The sequence below is a fragment of the Petaurus breviceps genome, unplaced genomic scaffold, assembly GCF_028583685.1.
Source record: "Petaurus breviceps papuanus isolate PSGF00001 unplaced genomic scaffold, PetGlider_PUasm1.0 90383, whole genome shotgun sequence".
NCBI lineage: Eukaryota > Metazoa > Chordata > Mammalia > Diprotodontia > Petauridae > Petaurus > Petaurus breviceps.
In genome coordinates, this window is record NW_027187234.1 from 761,989 (window position 1) to 783,153 (window position 21,165).

Consider the following 21,165-nt stretch of genomic DNA (forward strand, 5'->3'; position numbering starts at 1 on the left):
TTGTGTCTGACTCTTCTTGACCCCATTTGGGGTGTTCTTGGCAAAAATTTTTGAGTGATTTGCATTTCCTTCTCCATCTCATTTTACAGATGAGGAAACTGAGGCAAACTGGGTTAAGTGACTTCCCTAGGGTCACACAGCTAGTAAAAGTCTGCCATCAAATTTGAAATCAGGCCAGATTTAAACAAAGATGAGTCTTTCTGACTCTAGGCTAGGCACTCTATTTACTGTGCCACCTAGCTGCCCATAAGGATTCAGCACAGCCCTTCCTAGATGAAAGAAGTCCTGCTGAGCCAAAAGATAAAGAAGATAGAAACCTGACAGAGGCTGGATTCAGAATGTGGTGGTAGGTGTGAAGTTATAATGGGAAATTCTGGCTCTTGGGGCCTTGAAGATGACCACAGGGTGCAACAGATTTCCACAGGAAGGAAACATCCTCCTCCCTCAAACACAATGCCTACTATACCCTGAGGTAAAACTCCAAGTGCCCCATGCTAGTTATGGCCCTGGGTAGGAGAAAAAACATCTATTTACTAAAATGCATTGCTGAAGGAACCCGCAGAGAAAATCACCAGGTATTGCATACTCAATCACTTCCCTGAGTCATACATTTTATCTGAGTCATACATTATATAAGTTTGATTGCTCTGTAATGAAGCATAACCATGTTAGCCCTTTTTTTTGAAGTAAGATTGTTGGTCTTTCTGCAGATAATACTTGGCTACCCTGGGTCTGTTTTTAGAGTTCATTGTGTAGTTGACCTATTTGGGGGGTAGATTAGAGTTCTATGTAGAAAAGTTTTGTGTGGGTCATTTTATGAGGATAACTAAGGCCTAGTGCATTCAGAGATGGGGATTGGCCCTTTTGGAGAGCAACTCTGATGCTGCTCCCTGGGAGCAGGAAGCTGAAAAGCCTGCTTCTGGAAGAGTAGTGATGACATGTTGTGGAAGTACCTTGGAGAGACTGTGGAAAATGCTTAGACATTCTGCAACTGCTTCTGCCTGTTAACTACATGGGTAGGAGAGGTCTTTGCGACTGGCTGTGTAGCCAGAATTGGAGGTATCTTCAAAGAGGCCTGGGTCAGGCTCAGGCCATTTTCTTTTCAGCTGAGCTCCAGGACTCCTTCAGTCAGCGATAAGAGACTATAAGAGAATAGCATGTTCTAGGCCCCCGTTATAAAGTTATATTTTCCTACCTCAATGATGGAAACAATATATTTAATTTTTAAGCACTCGTCAAGATACATTGGTTATCCACCAACCAATCAATAAGCATTTATTAAGTTGGCAAGGAGGGCAACAGAAATAAAATTATTCTTACCTTTGAATAAGTTTACATTTGAGGAGTTTACATTTGATTGAAGAAATATGTACATATATAAATAAATAAATAATCTATACAAAGTAAATCCAAGGTAATACTGACCAGAGCAAAGGATGATGCTTGCATGTGGGGGAGGAGGGATCAAGAAAGGCCTCAGGCAGAGGTGGTATTTGAGCTGATTGTTGAAGAAAGCTAGGGGGAGAGAGTGAATGCCAGGCATGGGAAATAGACTTGGGCAAAGCCACGTGGAGGTGGAAGATGTAATAACAGGTATGAAGAACAGGTCAGTTTGCCTGGACTGCAGAGAAGAAATGTTACAAAAATAGAGTAGTCTATGTCAATCAGTTTCTTTTCTGTCTCATTCAGTCTGAATGACCATAAGCACCTATTCCATGCAGGGCACTAGGGATATATGTTGGGCCCTAGGGATTCAAAGATACTGACACAACACATACACACCCTGCTTCCAAGAAGTTTATAATCTAATGGGATATGTGCACAATAATTATGGCACAAGTGACAATGTACAAAGTTTTGGCAAAAACGCTACAAGAAATTTGAGAAGGGAAAGAACTGCCAAAGTAGGCAGCCATAGGATCATGTTGGTGGTGGTATTCAGTTATTTTTCAGTCATGTCTGACTCTGTGACCCCATTTGGGGTTTTCTTGGCAGAGATACTGGAGTGGCTTCCTATTTCCTTCTCCAGTTCATTTTACAGATGAGGAAACTGAGGCAAACAGGGTTAAGTGACTTGCCCAGGGTTACAGAGCTAGTATCTGAGGCCAGATTTGAACTCAGGAAGATGAGTCTTCCTGAATCCAGAGCTAGCATTCTATCCACTGGGTCATATGTTTAGAGCAAGAAGAGACCTTTGAAATCGTCTAATTTAACTGCCAGTTTTTACAGAAGAGGAAACTGAGGCTTGAAGATATTAAGTGGCTGGGGCAGCTAGGTGGTATAGTGAATAGGGCACCGGCCTTGAAGTCAGGAGGACCTGAGCTCAAACCCAGCCTCAGACACTTGACACTTAACTAGCTGTGTGACCTTGGGTAAGTCACTTAACCCCAATTGCCTTACCTTCCCCCTCCATAAAAAAAAAAAAGATATGAAGTGACTTATCTAAAATCACAGAGTTAGTTGATGACAGATTTAGGATTTGAAACCAAGTACTCTGACTCTAAATCAAAGTGCTCTTTCTGATCCCTGAGTACTTAAAAAAAGGGCAAATATTTTTTTAAAAATGGAGAAAGTAGGGAACTCATGTGTGCCATCTACACAGGATGACCTGAAGAAAGGCTCTGAGTTAGGAGAGAAAAGAGCAGGCAAGGCAAATGAAGAAGAATCTAGTTTTAACTGGAAATAGAGTGAATAAAGTGGGATAGTGGATGATGGATCTAATATAATCAAAGATTGTAGAGCTGGGAGTCAGGAGACTTAGGATCTAATTCCAACTCTGTCCTGTTTCCAAGTATGAGTTTAGGTAAATGAATTCTCTTCCCTGGCTTAAGTTTCCTCATGTAAAATGTGGAGGGGGAGGGCAGACTAATTTGGAGGTATCCAACATACAGCCCATAATGCTCCAGAGTTGAAATGGCTTAAATGGATGAAAATGTAATTGGGAAATATTTAACAAAAAAAGTAAAAAATACAATAAAACATAAACAATATTACATTTTAAAATTAACTCAATAAGAAGTTTACAGGAATCCTTACATATGGTTTGATAGAACCTGTTTCTAATTGAGTTTGATATCACTCAACTAGATAATCTGTTAGATTCCTTCCACTCAAAAATGCCATGTTTTCTGACCGATTTAGGTTCTGTGCAATTATTGAAGAACTTGTGTGCTGAAGCCTAGTAATTTAAAAATGCACAGTAAAAGTGAAATGAGTGACTCATTTATAATTCACCAGAGGTGTCCAATTATCAAAGAAAATTCAACCTTTCACAGAGTGCATGGTAACCATGTTCAGCATTGAAACTTATTATCACACCTCAGCTCCAATTCTGAGTAGGTGGCTCATGTATATAGTAGTCTTTCAGTATCTTTTGTTTGTCTATGTCTCACAAAGACTCTAGAATCAGGTGTAGGGTTTGATGCTGCTTATGTTAAAAAGCCAATTAGATAGATGTCTGCAAAGACAAAAAAATGGATTTTGTTTTCATTTTACCACTTAATATATACCTTTGAATAGTATCATACATGGTCATCATTACTACCATGGGTAATATTTATATGGTGCTTTAGGTTTGCAAAAATGCTGAATGTATTATCTCTCTTCATTCTTGCAACAACCCTGTGAGGGAGGTACTATTATTATTATTATTCTCATTTTGTAGATGAGGAAACTGAGTCTGCGAGAGGTTAAGTGAGTTGCCCAAGGTTATACAGATATGGGAAATATGATCCTCTAAGGCTAGCCTCACATCCATTCTGTCATACTGTCCAGTAAATGTTTTCGTTTGGTCAAAGTCATTATTTTAAATCATTAAGTTTGAAAAATATTCAGACAGAAAGACTTGATTAGAAACAGACAATGTGTTATCAGGAAAAAAGATAAACTATTGGCAAAACTGGCCTTAAGTTTTGGAGAATAATTGGAAAAAGAATCATCCTGAGAGTTCTCAATAAGACCCTTGTGTGTTCATGCACAACTTCCTAACCCAGGGAACTTCAATGACTTTACCTTCTGCCTGCTAATTTAAGAAGGTGGGAAACAAGGACAGGCAGAGAAAGAAAAGTTAGTTTTTACCAAGTGAAGGGTATGCAAGTTCAGTTCAATTCACTTTGAGTAGTTTGCAGATGTTGTAGAAGTAGGAAGTGGGGGTGGGGGGGGAAGGCCGGGCAGCTAGGTGGCGAAGTGAGTACAGCACCGGCCCTGGAGTCAGGAGGACCTGAATTCAAATCCGGTATCAGACACTTAACACAAAAACTAGCCATGTGACCTCGGGCAAGTCACTTAATCCCAACTGCCCTCTAAAAAGCAAAAAAAAAAAAAGGTGGAAGAATAAATGTCCCTGCTTTGAAATCTTGTTGTTTGTCCTTCACTCTCAAAGAGGACCATGACATCAAGGCCTGTGTCATGATGGGCAAGTGAATTGGATTTGAGTGAAGGAGGGAGGGCTGTGTAAAGTCACCAGCCTCACTTTTCTCCTCCAGAGCCATCTGGGTCCAGCACAAGATATAGATCAGGATGACTAGAGATGGCCCTGGATGCCTTGGGAGACCTTGACCTTGTCAAGCTAAGGTCTTTAACAGGTCTCAGGTTGACTGAGGCAATGCCCATTCAGTGATTAAAGCTATCTAGCTTTCTTATCTAAGAAACAGGGCAGAGAAAAGCCTCTTTACCTAGTTAAAAAAAAATCAGTCTGGGAGGGGAAGAACCTCAGAGTTTCTGGCCCAAACAGAAACAATTGCTATTTACATTCATTCTGAGCCAATCTGGGCCCAAACAATGACCAAGCAGGGCTTGGCCTGGGACCTATTATTGGCCAATCAAAGAGAGCCAGAGAGATTTGGGGTTAAGGCTGGTCTTCAAAAAAGAAAAACCAAACAAAAAAGTTTCAGAGATTAAAATTGATATTTCCTTTGGGTTGAGCAGAGGCAGGTAAGAGTGTGATTACCCAATGTGGACAGAAGAAAGGGAAAGAAAGGAAGGAAGGAAGGAAGGAAGGAAGGAAGGAAGGAAGGAAGGAAGGAAGGAAGGAAGGAGCGAGCCAGTTCAGGTTTGGTCCCCAGTGGGCAACTCCTTTTCTACTCATAGAGGTTTTGTTTGTCCTTCGATGCCATGACATGCAAATGAATTGGATGTAAGTAACGGAGGCCTGTGCAGTTAACCAGCCTCATCTTCTTCTTTAATATCTGTGTCAATTCTAAACTATTTGACTAGCTTACATGGTAGTAGAGTATTTAAGGAGGAGCCTCCTAAGAAGGAAGTGCCATAGATAATAACACTAAAATCCATTGTGTCCAATGCAGCTATGAACACATTGGCCTGAACCACAAAAACAAAAGGGACACTGCTTCCTGAATGAGTTTGAATCAATCAAAACCTTTTTTAAAAAAAAAAATCCCACTGCCTACCTCAGGGGTTCTTTACCTTTTATGTGTTCTGGACCCCTTCAGAAGTCTGGTAAAACCTAAGGACCCCTTCTCAGAATAATGTTTTTAAAGAAAGAAAATAAACTACAAAAGGATTACAGAGGAAGCAAAACGGTTAAAATAAAGATCCAATTTTTATTCCCATCCAATTTCAGAGACCCTATGAAATCTATCCTCAGACGTCGTTGGAGTATGTGAACCTCACATTAAGAACCCCTGCTCTACATGGCTGCCTTTTAAAACACAGCTCCCAGTTAGAGGCCTCCTTCTATGCCTAGCCCCATAGACTTTTCTCAAAAGTCACGGTATTTTGTGCTTTAAAGGCTAATTTAGAAGTTAAACCTGGTCAAATTCAATTCAACACACATTAATTATCAACAACATGCAAGGAACTATACTAGGCACAAAGAATACAACAGCAAAAATTAAACAGTCCCTGCCCTCAAAGAACTTACCTTCTGGGAGGACGGTGAACACAACATATACATAAATACCAAATAGATACAAGTTAAGGCAAAGTTATTTCAAGAGGGAAAGAACATTAACAACTGAGGTAATGACAGAGGCCTAAGGGATCAGGAGGTGCCTTCTAAGGGAGATGGCACTTGAACTGGGCTTGGAAGGAAGCTACCAGCTTAAAATAAACCAGTGCCTTACATAGATTAGCTGGAAAAAACATTTGTTGAATGGAATCAGGAGTATCATATTTAATTTGGAGCCTTAGTGTTTGGCAGCCATGACAAAAGCATAAATTCTGGGTCCTTAAGCAAAAATGTCACCTTTTATTAATTATTTAAAAAAAAACAAACAACCAAACCTCTCTACTGGAGAGGGGCCCCTAAGCAGAATTAACCGGTATGTGTGCAGTAAAGAAAAGTGTTTCAGCTGTATTTTGTTTCAACATGCTATTGTTACAATAGCATGGTGTAAAATTAATCTCAGACAAGATGACCTCCAGGTTCCTAGAAGAGACCGCTTATTTTCCTAAATTCACTTGTTTACTAAAAGTAGGGTTTGGTGAAGAATCCTCTTTAATTCCAGCCTTCTTGTGGGAGAGACTCTTTCTCCTTGCTGGATTTTTTTTTTTTACTGAGCCTTCTTCAGTCTTTGCTATCAGGGATATTGCTTAAAAATCCAGATTCTCCCTACCCTTACTTTGGGCTCTGGGATATCATGACTTTGAATGCAATATGAGAAGGGGAAGGGTGGCTGCAGAATTTTGACCTTTCCCTCTTCCAAGAAGAAAAGACAAGTAAAAAAAACAAGCTTAGCAGAATGTTTTGGCCCTTCTGTATGGTTTGGCTCTCATTTTCTTCTAAAAATGGCCATTGGTATGGGCCAATAGAAGGATTTGCATTCTATCTCATTCCCTTACCCCAAATTAGAACTTGTTTGTTTTTCCAGGGTTTCTTGGGAACCTCCCTTTTTACCACACTGAGAACATCTGGTTGATTGGTTCAGTGTTTAGGGGCTCTTAAAAATTCTTTGAGGACCTTTAACAAAAATTTATTGTTTGTGCCCTATGCAAAATGAGAAGTAAGAAGGCCTAGTGGATAGGGGAAGATCTGGGTTCAAGTCTTGCCTCTGCCACCGGCTGTGTGGCCCTGGGAAAGTCACTTAAATTCTCAGTGCCTGAGCAACTCTTTAAGATTATAAACTTCAGAACAGCTGCAAATCTATATTGGGAGAGTTTCCTCAGCGTGAGTTCCCCACACTGATGAAATCACAGGTCTGGGACAAAGAAAAAATGTACAAGGAATTATACTAAATGCTAAGGATGCAAATATAAATAATAACATTGACTCTTTCCCTTAAGAAGCTACTTCCAGTCTTATTGGATGGTACAGCATAAACACAGACAAGTATGAAATAGGATGCATAAGGGTGACAATTGAAGTCAGGGGAGCAGATGAGATCACTATTAAGGAGAGTGTAGAGAATGAAGAATCAGGGGCCTAGGATGCCTCATAAAGTAGCCAAACTTGGGTAGAGGTTGGAGAAGAAGAGGAAGATAGAATGACAAATTCTAGTAAACAGAGAGGAGTTGAGAGAGGAAAGAGGAGACAGTTGATGAGAGTGATCTCTCTTGATGGGATCAAGGACACAAAAAGAGGGTCTATTCTTGTTAAGGAGGATTAGTATCTGGGAACTGATCAAAAGAAGAAAGGACTGGTGGATATGTGAAGCAGTTTTTGGTGTGTGGAGGAGGGCAGATGAAGGAGCTCACAGCAGCCTGAATCTTGATCTTCTCAGTAAAGTAGGACACAAGGTCCTATACGGAGAAAAGGGGTGTGGATGGTGGGGGTGGAGACAGAAACCTTAAGAAAGAGAAAATAGTTGGAAGAGCCATGGTGAGGAACATGATAATGAATTAATCTGAAATGATAAAAGGGTTGCCTGGCAGTAGTGAGGAACCAGGTGAGATTAGATAACATGCTACTGGTACTCCAGCCATCCTCCTCAGCATCTTCTTCCTCTCCCATCTGAACTCTGAACTCTGACTCTGGAGCTACCCCACGTTCTGGTTAAGTGAGTGGTTGTCTTATCTTACTGGGAACTTGCTCCATTTCTCTTTCTGCCAAACCGTGCAACCTTGCTTATTTCTACTAGCTCCTCTTTATATGGTCTCTTTCTCTATTCGAATGGAGGTTTTTTGGGGGCAGAGGCTGTTTGGCTTTCTAATCTTCATATCCCTATGTCCCAGGACATAGGGAAGAGGTTACCCACTAAGAGGATTAGGGTTTCTCTGGAGACCCCAAAATACCAATACACCAGGTCCTGCCAAATGAATTCCACTCAAGTCTTCTCAGCCAGAGAAAAGTAAAATTTATTAAGAGTTTGCTTGTATTAGACACAGAGTAAGTCTGTGCTAGGTCATTCTATGGTGCTCTCACACCATGGTTGTGGAAGGAATCTAAGGGTGGTCTAGAGGAGGAGTTTGGGGAGGGTCTTCAGGAGGCATTAATGAGGTCAGTGGGTGATTAAGGGTGGGAGGTAGCTGGAGGCTACAGACAGTGGTGGGCTGGGCCAGTTCAAGGGTGTATTAATATTTTGATAGGCTCAAGGTTGGGAAATAGATGAACAATGGAGGGCTAGGCTAGTAACTAGCCTAGTAGTTACTTACCAGTTAGTAACTAGGCTGCAGGTCTGGGCCCAGACACAATGTAAGGCTTATTGCCTCATGCAAATGCCTCATCAAATGAGACAGTTTAATCAAGAGTCCAAGGGAGGTTCTCAGAGCCTGTACCTCAAGGACTCAAGGAGAGCTAGAGGTGGCTCCCAGAGCCCATACCTCATCAATAGTAAATGCTTAATATGTTCATCATTCACTTACCAATGAATTTTTAGTGCCTCCAATTAGCATTTTCTTCGGCCTACAGCAAGCAGCATTTACTAGCTTGGAATTAGAAGTATAGAAGGCAGGTAGTATGTAGGGAGTGGGGCAGGGAAACAATGTCAAGATGGGAACATCCAAAGGTTAAAGATCAACTGTGTATATAGTGGAAGATTTTAGGAGGTGAAGGACATTGCCTTGTTGACTTCGTTAAGTTGTAGAATTCATATTGGGAAGAGAGGGAAGGAAGACTGGAAGAGGGAATAGGGAGAACAGGGAAGGGATTAAGGGATTGATGATTATGGGTCCATGCAGAAGAAAAGATCATCATTGGGGGGTGGGCGGGGAATTCAGAATTCAAGGTATTGAAGGCAGAACAGTTGCAGGTAATAATGAGATCTACAATGTGATCATTCCTGTGTGAGGTAACTTCAGGAAAGAATCAGATTTCAGTTAATACCAGGAAATGGAAGGAGAGTAAGAAGAAGAGATCGAAGATAAAGGGGAGCTGTTGATTTTTTTTTTTTTTTAACAATGTAGAGATTTATAGAAGGCACAATGGAAAGGGCAGGCAGAGTATTGTGGGGGACTAGAGGGAGAAGTTTGATTTGGATAATGATAATAATTGCTAATATTTATGTCATGCTTTAAAGGTTGCAAAGTATTTAAAATATATTTTTTCATTTGATGAAGCCCATCAGAGTGATGAGAGTGTGGGGAATTGAAGTAACAAGGGAGAGGGCTGAATCCTGGTGAATCAAGGATAAAAAGAGAAGGGTCTAGGAAGCCATGAGGAAAGCAAAGGAGACTGTCAAATACGGACGAGTTAGTATAATATATAATGTAGGTTCTAATTAGAACATTGGTGGCAGATGTGGAGCCCAGCCCTTGATTGAAGTGGATGGAGGAGGAGGGAAAAGGAAAGTAGGTTTAGTCTTACGGAGGGTGGCGGGATCATCTAAGTGTATGGAGACAGGGGTATGGAGATGAAAGAATTCTGCTAGGAACAAGGCCCTCAGTTTTAGTCTTGGTCCTGTCACTAATTCATTATGTGACATTTAGCAGACCCTCTCCCTTTTGGAGGGGTTTCTTCTTATATAAAATAAGGAAGACAAAGGTTCTTCTTGCCTTTTTATGGACCCCCCTTTGGTAATCTCCTAAAGCCTCTGGACTACTCAGAATAAAAATTTTAAATGCATAAAATAAAATAAACCAGATTACAAAGGAACTCAATTATATTGAAATATAACTACCAAAATGCTGAAAAACAAAACAAAACTGAAAAGTTCAAAGATATTAGCTTAAGCTCTCCTGGGCTAGAGAAATTATTTCAAGGACTCTCCCAGCTCTAAAATACTGGGTTCTCTGCCCTATTCTTTCTCTTTGTATGTTGTGATTTTCATGTTTTCAGAGGAATCAAAAGTGAAGAAAAATTCATCCTGGCAGTTTGCCCCCCAACCATTTGTTCCTTGCATGTACCTTTTTGATAATTAGTCAGCTCCTTTGGGTTAATAACTGTCTTGTAGTTTTTTTCTAGGGGCAACTTGGTGGTGTAGTGGATAAAGCACTGGGTCTGGAGTCAGGAAGACCTGAGTTCAAATGTGACCTCAGATACTTACTAGTTGTGTGACCTTGGGAAAGTCACTTAATCCTGTTTGCCTCAGTTTCCTCATCTGAAAAATGAGCTAGAGAAGGAAATGGAAAACCTTTCCAGTTTCTTTGCCAAGAAAACCCCAAACAGGGTTACAAAGAATTGTACACAACTGAAAGTGACTGAACAACAATAACAAAAATGCCTTCTGGGCCATCTATTTTCTTTGAATTAAAAGGGATATATTCAGGGATAGGGATTGATACTATAATAATGAAATAGCAAATGATTCTTGAAATTTCTCCATGCATTTATGGAAATGAATGAGCTACACATATCATACAGTCAGTTGGACAAATATTTGAAAGTTAGCATGGGAAAAAGGTCCCAGTTGAGCTGGGTTTTGGAGGATCTCAGAATTATAAGCATAGCTGCCATTTCAAGATTTGTAAAGTGCTTAAGAGTCTTTACAGACTCCCTATTGTCTATACAATGTAACAAAAACTACTTAGTCTGACATTTAGAGTCACATATTTACTAATCAGTTTGGTTAGACTGCCTTATGTTCTCAAGATTTCTGTGAAGAAGACAGGTGGTGATATTAATTGTAAACATCTTCCACAAAAATGCACCAGGAACATAATATGTGTAGGGATTCTGTTAGGCCATGGGGATGCCAGGAAACGTAGTCCTTGTTACTCAAGTCTCATTAGTGGAGAGGACATGGACATAAAAAAAAAATAGATATAAAATACCACCTGTTAAGGGCCTAAATTTACTGCAGGGCATGATTTTAAAGGGCTAAGATGGTCAGAGAAGACTACCCAGAAATAATGAAACAAGAGTTTAGCCTTGAATGGTGAGATTTAGATAGGACAAGAGAAGAGAGGAAGTCATTCTAGTTAGGGGAAATAGTATGAATAATATGAGAAAATGAGTTTGGAATAGATTAAGTAGTGAGATGTAAATTTTAAGAGGTGGGAAGAGTCCAAAAGGACACTTTATGGATTTTAGACTTTAGACTTTCTCCTTCAGGTAGTGAGACAGCTTTTTAGCAAGAAGGTAATTTGCATATTAAGGAGTTGAAGTAGGATGCTATTTCAATAGTCCAAGAACCTAGACCATAGAGGTAACAATAGAAATGGAGAAGACAGATGAATAACAGATATTATGATGGAAGAATTGCCAGGCCTTGGTGACTGACACCATTTGGAGGTGAAAGAGAGCAGTCAAGGGCCATTCTAAGGTTTCTAGACCAATGTTTCAGTTAGTTAGATACAGGTACTAAATTAAAATGCAGACTTCTTGGTTTTGTCCACTTTCTTATGCTCTAAACCAAGTAACTTCTCTTTGTAGCTAATATTTAATAAGTCAACTGATCAATTTACACTTATTTGTTAAGCCTCACTATGTACGAGGGATTATGGTAAGCACTGGGGATGCAAAGGCAAAACAAACAAACAAAAAAGAAAGCCCCTGACCTCTAGGAGCTTACATTCTATTGGAGGAAATCATACAAGTAAATACAGAATATATACATAAGGTGAGTTGGAGAGGGTGACAGTAGCAACAGGGTTGGTGGCAATAGTGGTGGTGGTGGTTATGGTGGTCATCATGAAAGGCCTCAAGTGAGGTACAGTACTTAAGCTGAACATTGAACTAGATATTTTAAGAGGCAGAGAAGAGAGGAATGCATTCCAGGTATAGGAAACAGCCTTTGTAATAGCAGGGAGACGGAATAACATGTGTGAGGAATAGCAAGTAGCATAATTTGGCTGGAATGTAGATTGTATGAAGAGTAGTGTTCAAAATTACTTGTATTCCATAGCTCTTGGTTAGGGTGTGTGCATAAAAAGTCTTTGAAAGTGCAGTGATTTCACTTCTTTCTTTTTTTAATTAAATATCTTATTCAAAATTTGGTATTGAAACATTTACACAACCAATAAAACCGGTTTAATAACTATTTAATTTAAATGAATTATCATAACATAAAGTACCATAACATTTTTTCAGTAATTCATTTTAAGTCCCAATCAGAATTCTTTGTCTTGTCAATTTATTCTTGTTCACTATTTAAAAAAAATATGGTTATATTTAAAATATATTTTGTCTTTCTGGTAAATTCACTTCCTACCAGATAATTCTTTAATAATTATTTCTTACAATAATTCTTTCTTACAATCTAAATCATCCAAACTAGAATGAAGTCAACGTGGAAATCAGTGCTAAAATAGGCAAATATACTAAATTCCCTACAGGTCAAGGAAAGATTATATACGTTAGCCACTTTCATGATGCTGGTAAATTCCATTACCATTAAGTATAACAGAGAGAAAATAATTATTATTATATTTATTATGAAAGAAATAATTATTTCTTTTATAAGGACTTTAATTGTTTCAATTTTAACATTCCAACTCTTTAAATTGGCATATAGAATCCCAGAACCCCCAAGTGATAAAGCAATTTAACAAGGAAACATTTCTGCATATTAGTAGGAAACAAGCTTTTCTTCTTATGGACAATATGTTTGCACAGTTAGATCATTGTTGTTAAGGAAAGCTTTGTTAAGTCTGTCAATGTAGAACATCTTTTGTTTTGTTTAATTACACATGAAATATGAGGACCCCTAGGCAGTGCCCCTGTTTCTGTACAGATGGGGCTACTTGGAGTGTGGATGTGACTCCTTCCCGTCTTTGTTCCCATGAATTCTCTCTTCTTTTAGCCCCCCAAGAAAATCATTCTTCAACCAAAAACAGGAGAGAGGGAGGCAAGCCCTGCAAGTTAGATTTGTAATTATTCATTTTTATATCCATCAATTATTCATTGCATTCTGATAATATTTAGAAAGTATAATAAAATTTGCGTTTTTCTTCTATTCAGGTTTCAGTTACTGGCAATTTACTAACTATTCTACAGAAACACAGATTTCTCTGATTGTATTTTTCAGTAAGTTAAAGATGCCCAGGGGAAAATAATTCTGAACTAGATAAAACAACTTTTAAACCTAAATACTTTTCTTAATTCTACCAGGTTAGATGATTTTGGAAATATGTTCTCTTAGACTTCTGGATATCTATCATTCAGTGAATTCTCTGATCTTTGAAAAATAAAAAATGTTCAGACTTTCCTAAATTGTTTGTAATAAATTAACTTTAAGTGTTCTTTGTGAATTTGCTTAATTTTCCTTTGGGACTTCAAATTGTCTGTCAATATTACCCTGTAATGATATATTTCCAAGGTTTATCAAGGATTGGACCAGAAGGCTTTTACTTACCACAAAATTTCCACCTTAAAGTTTAAAACCCCTCCTCAAAAAGGCACTTTTGGTGCTGTGAAATTTGAGGAATTCTTTAATTCAGTCATGTAATAAATACCAAAATTTCAACCCCCATATATATATATTTAAAATTATTTGAACCCTCGATAGCAGGTTTTTAGGAAACATTCTTTATAATCTGACCTAAATATACAGAGTTTCCAACATAGCGGCAAATTTTTATCCAGAAAGCATCTAATACAAAAGAATATGGTTCATTGTAAAGAGGAAGCGCTTACATGTATTGATCTAAGAATGAGACCTGGAGCTATCCAAAGAGCAGACAGTACAAATATGAAGTCAGTTGTGTTCAATGGGATGTCCTGGCTCCCTCAGATGTTGGTATCTCCCTCAACAAGGTTACTTTGAATCTGTTTTGAATGTATTTTACATATACCTATATATAGGTGTGCAAGGGTAATGTGGTTGATTCATTCAATCTTCTCATCATTTAAAGTAAGAGAGAAAATACCCAATCAGTCTCATAGGCTCTTAGTTGTTATTGTTGTTCAGTTGTGTCCAACTCTTGGTGACTCCTTTTGGAATTTTCTTGTCAAAGGTACTTCTCCAGCCCATTTTATAGATGAGGCAACTGAGGCAAACAGGTTTAAGTGACTTGCCCAGGGTCACACAGCTAGTTATTGTCTGAGATCAGATTTGAACTCAGATTTTCCTGACTCCAGTCCAGTATTCTGTGCCACCTAGCCACCCATAGACCTTAGACTAAATGTGTATTGAGCAAAGGAGAAACCTCACATGAGGAGTAATATCAGGGGCCAGGCCCTTGGATTATACCAACATTCAGTTTCATTGTTGTTATTTTTTTTTTGTATTTACTCTAGTACTTTTTCTATTGCATATCTCTGCCTTCTAGAAACTGGCAAACATTGCCTGTAAGCAAGTGGTTTTAATTAATTAGCTCCTTAAATTCAGACTTATATGACTATCCCTGACTTAAAAATAAGATCTTCATTGAATTTTCAGTAGTTTGTGACAAATCAGTTAACATTAATGTAAAATTAAAATATAAAATTCTTTCATCATTTCCTTAGGGATTTATAAATTTCTACTATATGAGCCAATATTCTTTTCCTTTCATGTCCTTAGCCCTTATTGAGAGCAATGGGGCAAGGGATAATAGTGAGGGAGATGTAAATAAGCAAATGAGGAAAGCAGATCCATGTTCCACCTGTAAAAGAAACATGGTTTTGGCCCTCTGAGACTACAGCATATGTCTTCTCAGTGGGAAATTCTACTTCTATGAGAAGATTTTTTGCCTGATCAAACTATGCCAAATGTATTTGGGAAAAAAATAATTTGAACTAGATTCCACTGCAGGTACAGCAAAAATATTTGGGACCCCAAGTAAAAGTGTCAGAAAGGTTCCCTAATTGTTCCAAATAATTTATATTGTAGTACAGTTAATTGTTCTTTGATAGAATTTGTGTTAATTTATCTAGGTTTTTTTTCTTTTGTAGTTCATTTATGTCTTGTTTGATTTATTTTTTTCTGAAATCAGATTGTACAAATTCTCTCTATTAATCTGGGTATTTTATTTTTATCAAGTATTTATATATTTCATTTAAGGTATGAGTTTTATTGTCACATAATTGGAAAATTAGTTGTTGTTTTTTTGCTTTTTGGAGGGGCAATTGGGGTTAAATGACTTGGCCAAGGTCACACGGATAGTTTGTTGTGTTGAGTGTCTGAGGCCAAATTTGAACTCAGGTCCTCCTGACTCCAGGGCCAGTGCTCTATTCACTGCACCACCTAGCTGCCTGGAAAAAGTAGTTTCTAACAATTTTCCTTAATTCCTTTTCATCTTCTATGCTCTCCTCCTGTTTTGCTTTTTTATTTTGATAATTTGGCTTCCTTTCTTTTTTTTTTTTTTTTAAGCAATCGGGGTTAAGTAACTTGCTCAAGGTTACACGGCCAGTTATTATTTCTGGGTGTGGTGCTGAGTGTCTGAGCCCGGGATTCAATCTCCAGGTCGTCCCAACACTGGAGCCGGTTCTTACTCGCTGAGCCACCTGGCCACCCCTAAGCAATTGGGGTTAAGTAACTTGCTCAAGGTTACATGGCCAGGTGTTTCTGGGTGGGTGCTAAGTGTCTGAGCCCGGGATTTGATCTCCAGGTCAGTCTGACACTGGAGCCGGTGCTCTTACTCGCTGTGCTACCTGGCCGACCCCTTGGCTTCCTTTCTTTAAAAAAAAAAAAAATGAACTACATTCCTTTGTCTATTTTATTAGTCCTATTTATTTATTTTGTTTATCTTTGACTTTCAGAATGTAAATTTTTAAAAAATTGTTCATTTATAGGGTTTTAAATTGTATTGCCAATTCATTGATCTTTTATTTCTCTCTTCTGTTGAATAAAGTGTTTACTTTCCTGCTATCTTAAATGAAAGAAGCAAAAAAACATATCCATGTCCCAAGCTTGTCCTTTTCCTACTCCTTTGACACCTGAAGAGGGTGCAATTCTGAAGGGAAAATGATCTTTTCACTTTCTATTAAGGTGTAAGCACTTGATCACTATTTAAGCCTCTTCAGATAGCTCAAATATATTTACCTTTCTAGGTTTCTCTTTTGTCCTGTATTTATATTTCACAGTTTGACCTAGGTATGTTTTTCTTTTGTTTCTTTTTTTTTTTGCCTTTTGGAGGGCAATTGGGGTTAAGTAACTTGCCCAAGGTTACAGGGCTATTTTTTTTGTGTGGGTGGTAAGTGTTTGAGGCCTGACTGAACTGGGGTTCTCCTGAATCCGGGCCAGCACTTTACTCACTGTGCCACCTAGCCACCCCCTAGGTATGTTTTTCTCAACAGGAATGATGAAAAATCCTCTATCCTATTAAAAATACATTTTTCCCCTTAAGGATTATTCTCATTTATAATTTGAGGATACACTGTTCTTTTTTTTTTTTTTTTTGCTTTTTTTGGAGGGCAATTGGGGTTAAGTGACTTGCCCAAAGTCACACAACTAGTAAGTGTGTCAAGTGTCTGAGGCTGAATTTGAACTCAGGTCTTGACTCCAGGACTGGTGTTCTATTTACTGTGCCACTTAGCTGCCCCACTGTTCTTGATTATAAACCATTTTGTTTTGCCTTTTGCCATGACATTTCAAGATTTTCTACCCAGTACAGTTAATTACTACCTTGTCTTTAGTGATCTATCTCTGATTCCTTGGTACTTGATACCTTTCTTTTTGGATGCTTTTGCTATTTTTTTTAGCTTTGGTTTTTGACCATTAACATGTCTTTCAGGAGGTGACTGGAACATTTTTTCTATTTTTACTTTGACCTCTGGTTCTAATAGTTACAGACAGTTTTAAGACTTCTTAGATTATGGCAATAATAATAATAATAACAATAGCTAGCGTTTATATAGCACTTTATATAGCACATACTTATATAACATTTTAAAGTTTGCAAAGCACTTTATATAGTTTATCCCATTTTATCTTCATAACAACTTTATGATATAGGTATTGTTATTAGCTCCATTTTACAGATGAGGAAATGGAGACATAAAGAGATTGTTACTTGACCAGGATCACACAGTTAGTCTAAACCAGGATTCAACTTCAAGTCTTCCTGACTTCTAAATCCTATGCTCTATCCATTATACCTGATACCCAGGTTTTTGTTAGTCACAGTTTTCAGGGAATACAATGATTCTTAAATTATATTGCCTAGTTTTGTTTTCTAAATCCATTGTTTTTGATAGGAGATATCTCAGTCTAATTTTGACTTAGTTCTAATATTTCTTGCTGTTTCATTGAACCACAGAATTCTGTTTGCTTCATTCTATCTTTCAGGATGTCTATTATATGAGTAAGATAGTGAACATTTAATTGTATCAAATTTCTACCTTCTCTTTTAAGTTATTTATTATTTTTTCAAGTATTCTCATTACATTCTGTATCTCCTTTAATTTCTTCCATCTGCTTATAGGAGCTCTTATGTCCAATACATTCTTTTTTTCCTAAGGTTCTATTTTTAGTTATATGGAGTTATTTCCTTCTTTTGGGATTTATATTGAAATTCTTTAAACCCATAACATTTCTTTATTATATTAGAGGCTTTCTTTTGTTTGTTTATGGTAGCTAGGTACTGAAGTGGATAGGTTGCTGGGCCTGGAGTCAGGATAACTCATCTCCTCAGTTCAAATCTGATCTCAGACTAGTGTTACCCTGGGCAATTCACTTAACCCTTTGCCTCAGTTTCCTCTTCTATAAAGTGAACCAGATAAGAAATGGCAAACTACTCTAGCATCTTTGCCAAGAAAACTCCAAAAGGGGTCACAAAGTTTTGGACATGGTTAAAAAAATAACTAAACAAAAATTTTGTTTGTTTATATCTTTACCCTTATTGTATTGATTTGGACCTTGTGATTAGGCCTGTCCCTCTCACACTCAGGTAGGGTGGCCATACTAAGGTTTCGTCTCCTGCTTTAGTCCCAGGATGGCACAATGTTGCACTACAACTAGGTCCTGGCCTCTCTCTATATGTAATTTGACATATGCTCCCCATATTTGAGCTCTTTAGTTCAGTTTAGCCATTGTTGCTCTGCCCCTGCCGTGGGGGTAACTGGGTCTTGGTCCTGCTCCCTCTACTATAGTTTGTGGCTGGGTGGATGTCTGTAGTTGAGCCTTGCCTTTTTCTATAACCCTTACCTGGAACTGTAATCCTGGACCTGGTACAAATCTTGCCCAAAGCCATCATTTCTGTCTGTCTCCTGGCATATCCTACAACTACCTGTAGTGCTGGTTGTGGCTTTGTTTCATTGTCCCATCATCTGTTTAGAGGCCTCATCTCCCTAGAATAGCCCTTACTTCAGGTACTGGCTTCTTCTTCAGTCCTTTATGGATGGAGAGGAAGGAAAGAAGTAGACCTTGGGTTCTGTTTGCATGTCTTTTACCTAAGTTTTTAAAAAAATTTTCAAAGATTAACCTTCTTACCCATCTACTTCCCACTACTCTTCTGCATTTAAAAAGCAAGAACAAAATCTCTGTTGCAAACACATGTAGTAAAGCAAAACAATATTTCTCATTGGCTAGTTCTGAAAAGAAAAAAAAAACAACCCGCAGTCTGTGTTCTGAGTTCATCACCTCTCTGTCAGGAGGTAGCAAGCATATTTCATCATGAATCCTCAGGGATTTTGATCCATCATTGTGTTGATCAATTACCAAGTTTTATACACATACATTATATCTATTAATGTATATGCACATACTTACATACACACATGTATATATTTGTTTTGTTTTAATCAACCAGGTCTGCCTTCTTACTGTCATACCTCCTCTAACTGGGAACACAAGAAAAAAAAATTACACACATGTATAGTCAATTAAAACAAATTTCCACATTGTCCAAGTCCTAAAAGTTTTTTTTTTAATTCTCCATTCTCCATTCACCTTTCTATCAGAAGATAGCATGTTTCGTGCTCTGTCTCATGTTTCATTCTAGTCCTCTGGAATCCTGGTTGGTCATTATGCTAAGAATTCAACACAATAGTATTCCATCACATTTATATACAATAACTTATTCATCTATTCCCAAACTAATGGACACCCCCTCAGATTCCCATTCTTTGCCAGTGCAAAAAGATTGATAAACATTTTGTACATATTTAGAATTTGTTTTGCTTAGAATTAATCCCTCCCTTAATCTACCCTTTCCCTAATTCCATCTCCCCCTTTCTCCACTTTCCCTAGTTACCTGTTAAACTAAATATATTTCGATTCTCTACTGTTTGTGTTTGTATGTTGTGCATATTCGTTCTTCTATTTACCAGTTCAGATAAGAGGTTTAGGTGTCAGCTGCTTCCCCCAATCCTCCTCTTTGTATAGATGTCTACCTGTGCACCCTCATTATGTGAGATAATTTTCCTTAACTTTCTTTTATCTTCCCCCTAGTGTATTCCTTTTCCCCTCTCTTTCTGTTCTTTTCTTTAAAAAAAAAAATTTACTATTAGTTTGCAACATTCAGTTCCACAAGTTTTTGAGTTCCAAATTTTCTCTCCATCCCTCTCTTCCCCCTCACCCCCCCCCCCACCTAGGGTGGCATGCAATCTGATAATAGGTTCTAGGTATACCTTCACATTAAACATTAGTCAGGTTAAAAAGAATTATAACCAATAGAATAAATAATGAGGAAAAAGAAACAAAACAAAATGAAAAAGAGAGAGAGCAAGTAGTTTGTTTCAATCTGCATTCAGACTCTGTAATTCTTTCTCTGAATGTGGATAGCCTTTTCCCTCATGAGTCCTTTGGAGTTGTCTTATAACCTTGCGTTGCTGAAAAGAGTCCAGTCTGTCAGTCAGTCATTACTGATATGATATGTCTGTAATTGTGTACAGTGTTTTCCTGGTTCTGCTCTCTTTTAGTTCTTTTCTTAAGATCATTAAGTCATAATAGAACTATGTCAGGTCTTGCATAATTGAACTCTTTCTATGAACCCTGATGATGATGGGGGGGTGGCGGGACACACATGTATCTTCTCTCTGTGCTTGGATGGAAGCAGTTTCTCCCTGTTTAATTCTTTACCATTGTTCATTCACGTTTACCTTTTTATGTCTCTCCTCTCATGTGTTTGTGCTTCGAAGTTTCTTTCTTCTGCCCTTTATAGCTAAACATCCCATATACAATAAGTGTCTCCATTCCCACCACAGCCCCCCCCCCCCCACTCCCGCCCTCAGCAGCCCAGCAGTCCTGGTCCACAGTCAGAACCCACTGGCCCACCACCATCCTCCAGACTCCCTGCTGGGGCTCTGCCAGTAGACATGGACTAAGCTTTGGACCCCGCCCCTCCCTCATCTTAAGTAAGACTGTGAACAGAGTGGGAGGCTCCAGGGCAGCAGCAGTGCCCCAACATAGAGTGTGTCACTTAGAATCTGGCTTTTGGCCTTATCATTCCACCAAAACTGCACTCTCCAAAGTTACTAATGATCTCTTAGTTGCCATTCCCAAAAGACCTTTTCTTAATTCTCATTCTCCTTAACCTCTCTGTAGCCATTGACACTATTGATCACTCTTCTTCCTTGATGCTCTCTTTTCTCTAGGTTTTTGGAGCACCTCTCTCTCCTACTTATCAAGTCGCTCCTTCTCAGTCTCTTTTGCTGAATCCTCATCCATGTCCTGATCTCTAATCCTAGGAGTCCCTTAGGGCTCTATTCTGGCTCCTCTTCTCTTTCTTCCTCTACTTTACTTGGTGATCTCATCAGTTCCATGTATTTGTCATCACTATTCTGATAATTCTCAGCTCTACCAACCCTTCCCTCACTTTCCTGCTATCCTCCAGTCTCACATCTCTATGACTTTTTTTTTTTTAAGCAATCGGGGTTAAGTAACTTGCTCAAGGTTACACGGCCAGTTATTTGTGGGTGTGGTGCTGAGCATCTGAGCCCGGATTTGATCCCCAGGTCATCTCGACACTGGAGCCGGTGCTCTTACTCGCTGTGATACCTGGCCGCCCCTAGTCTCACATCTCTAACTG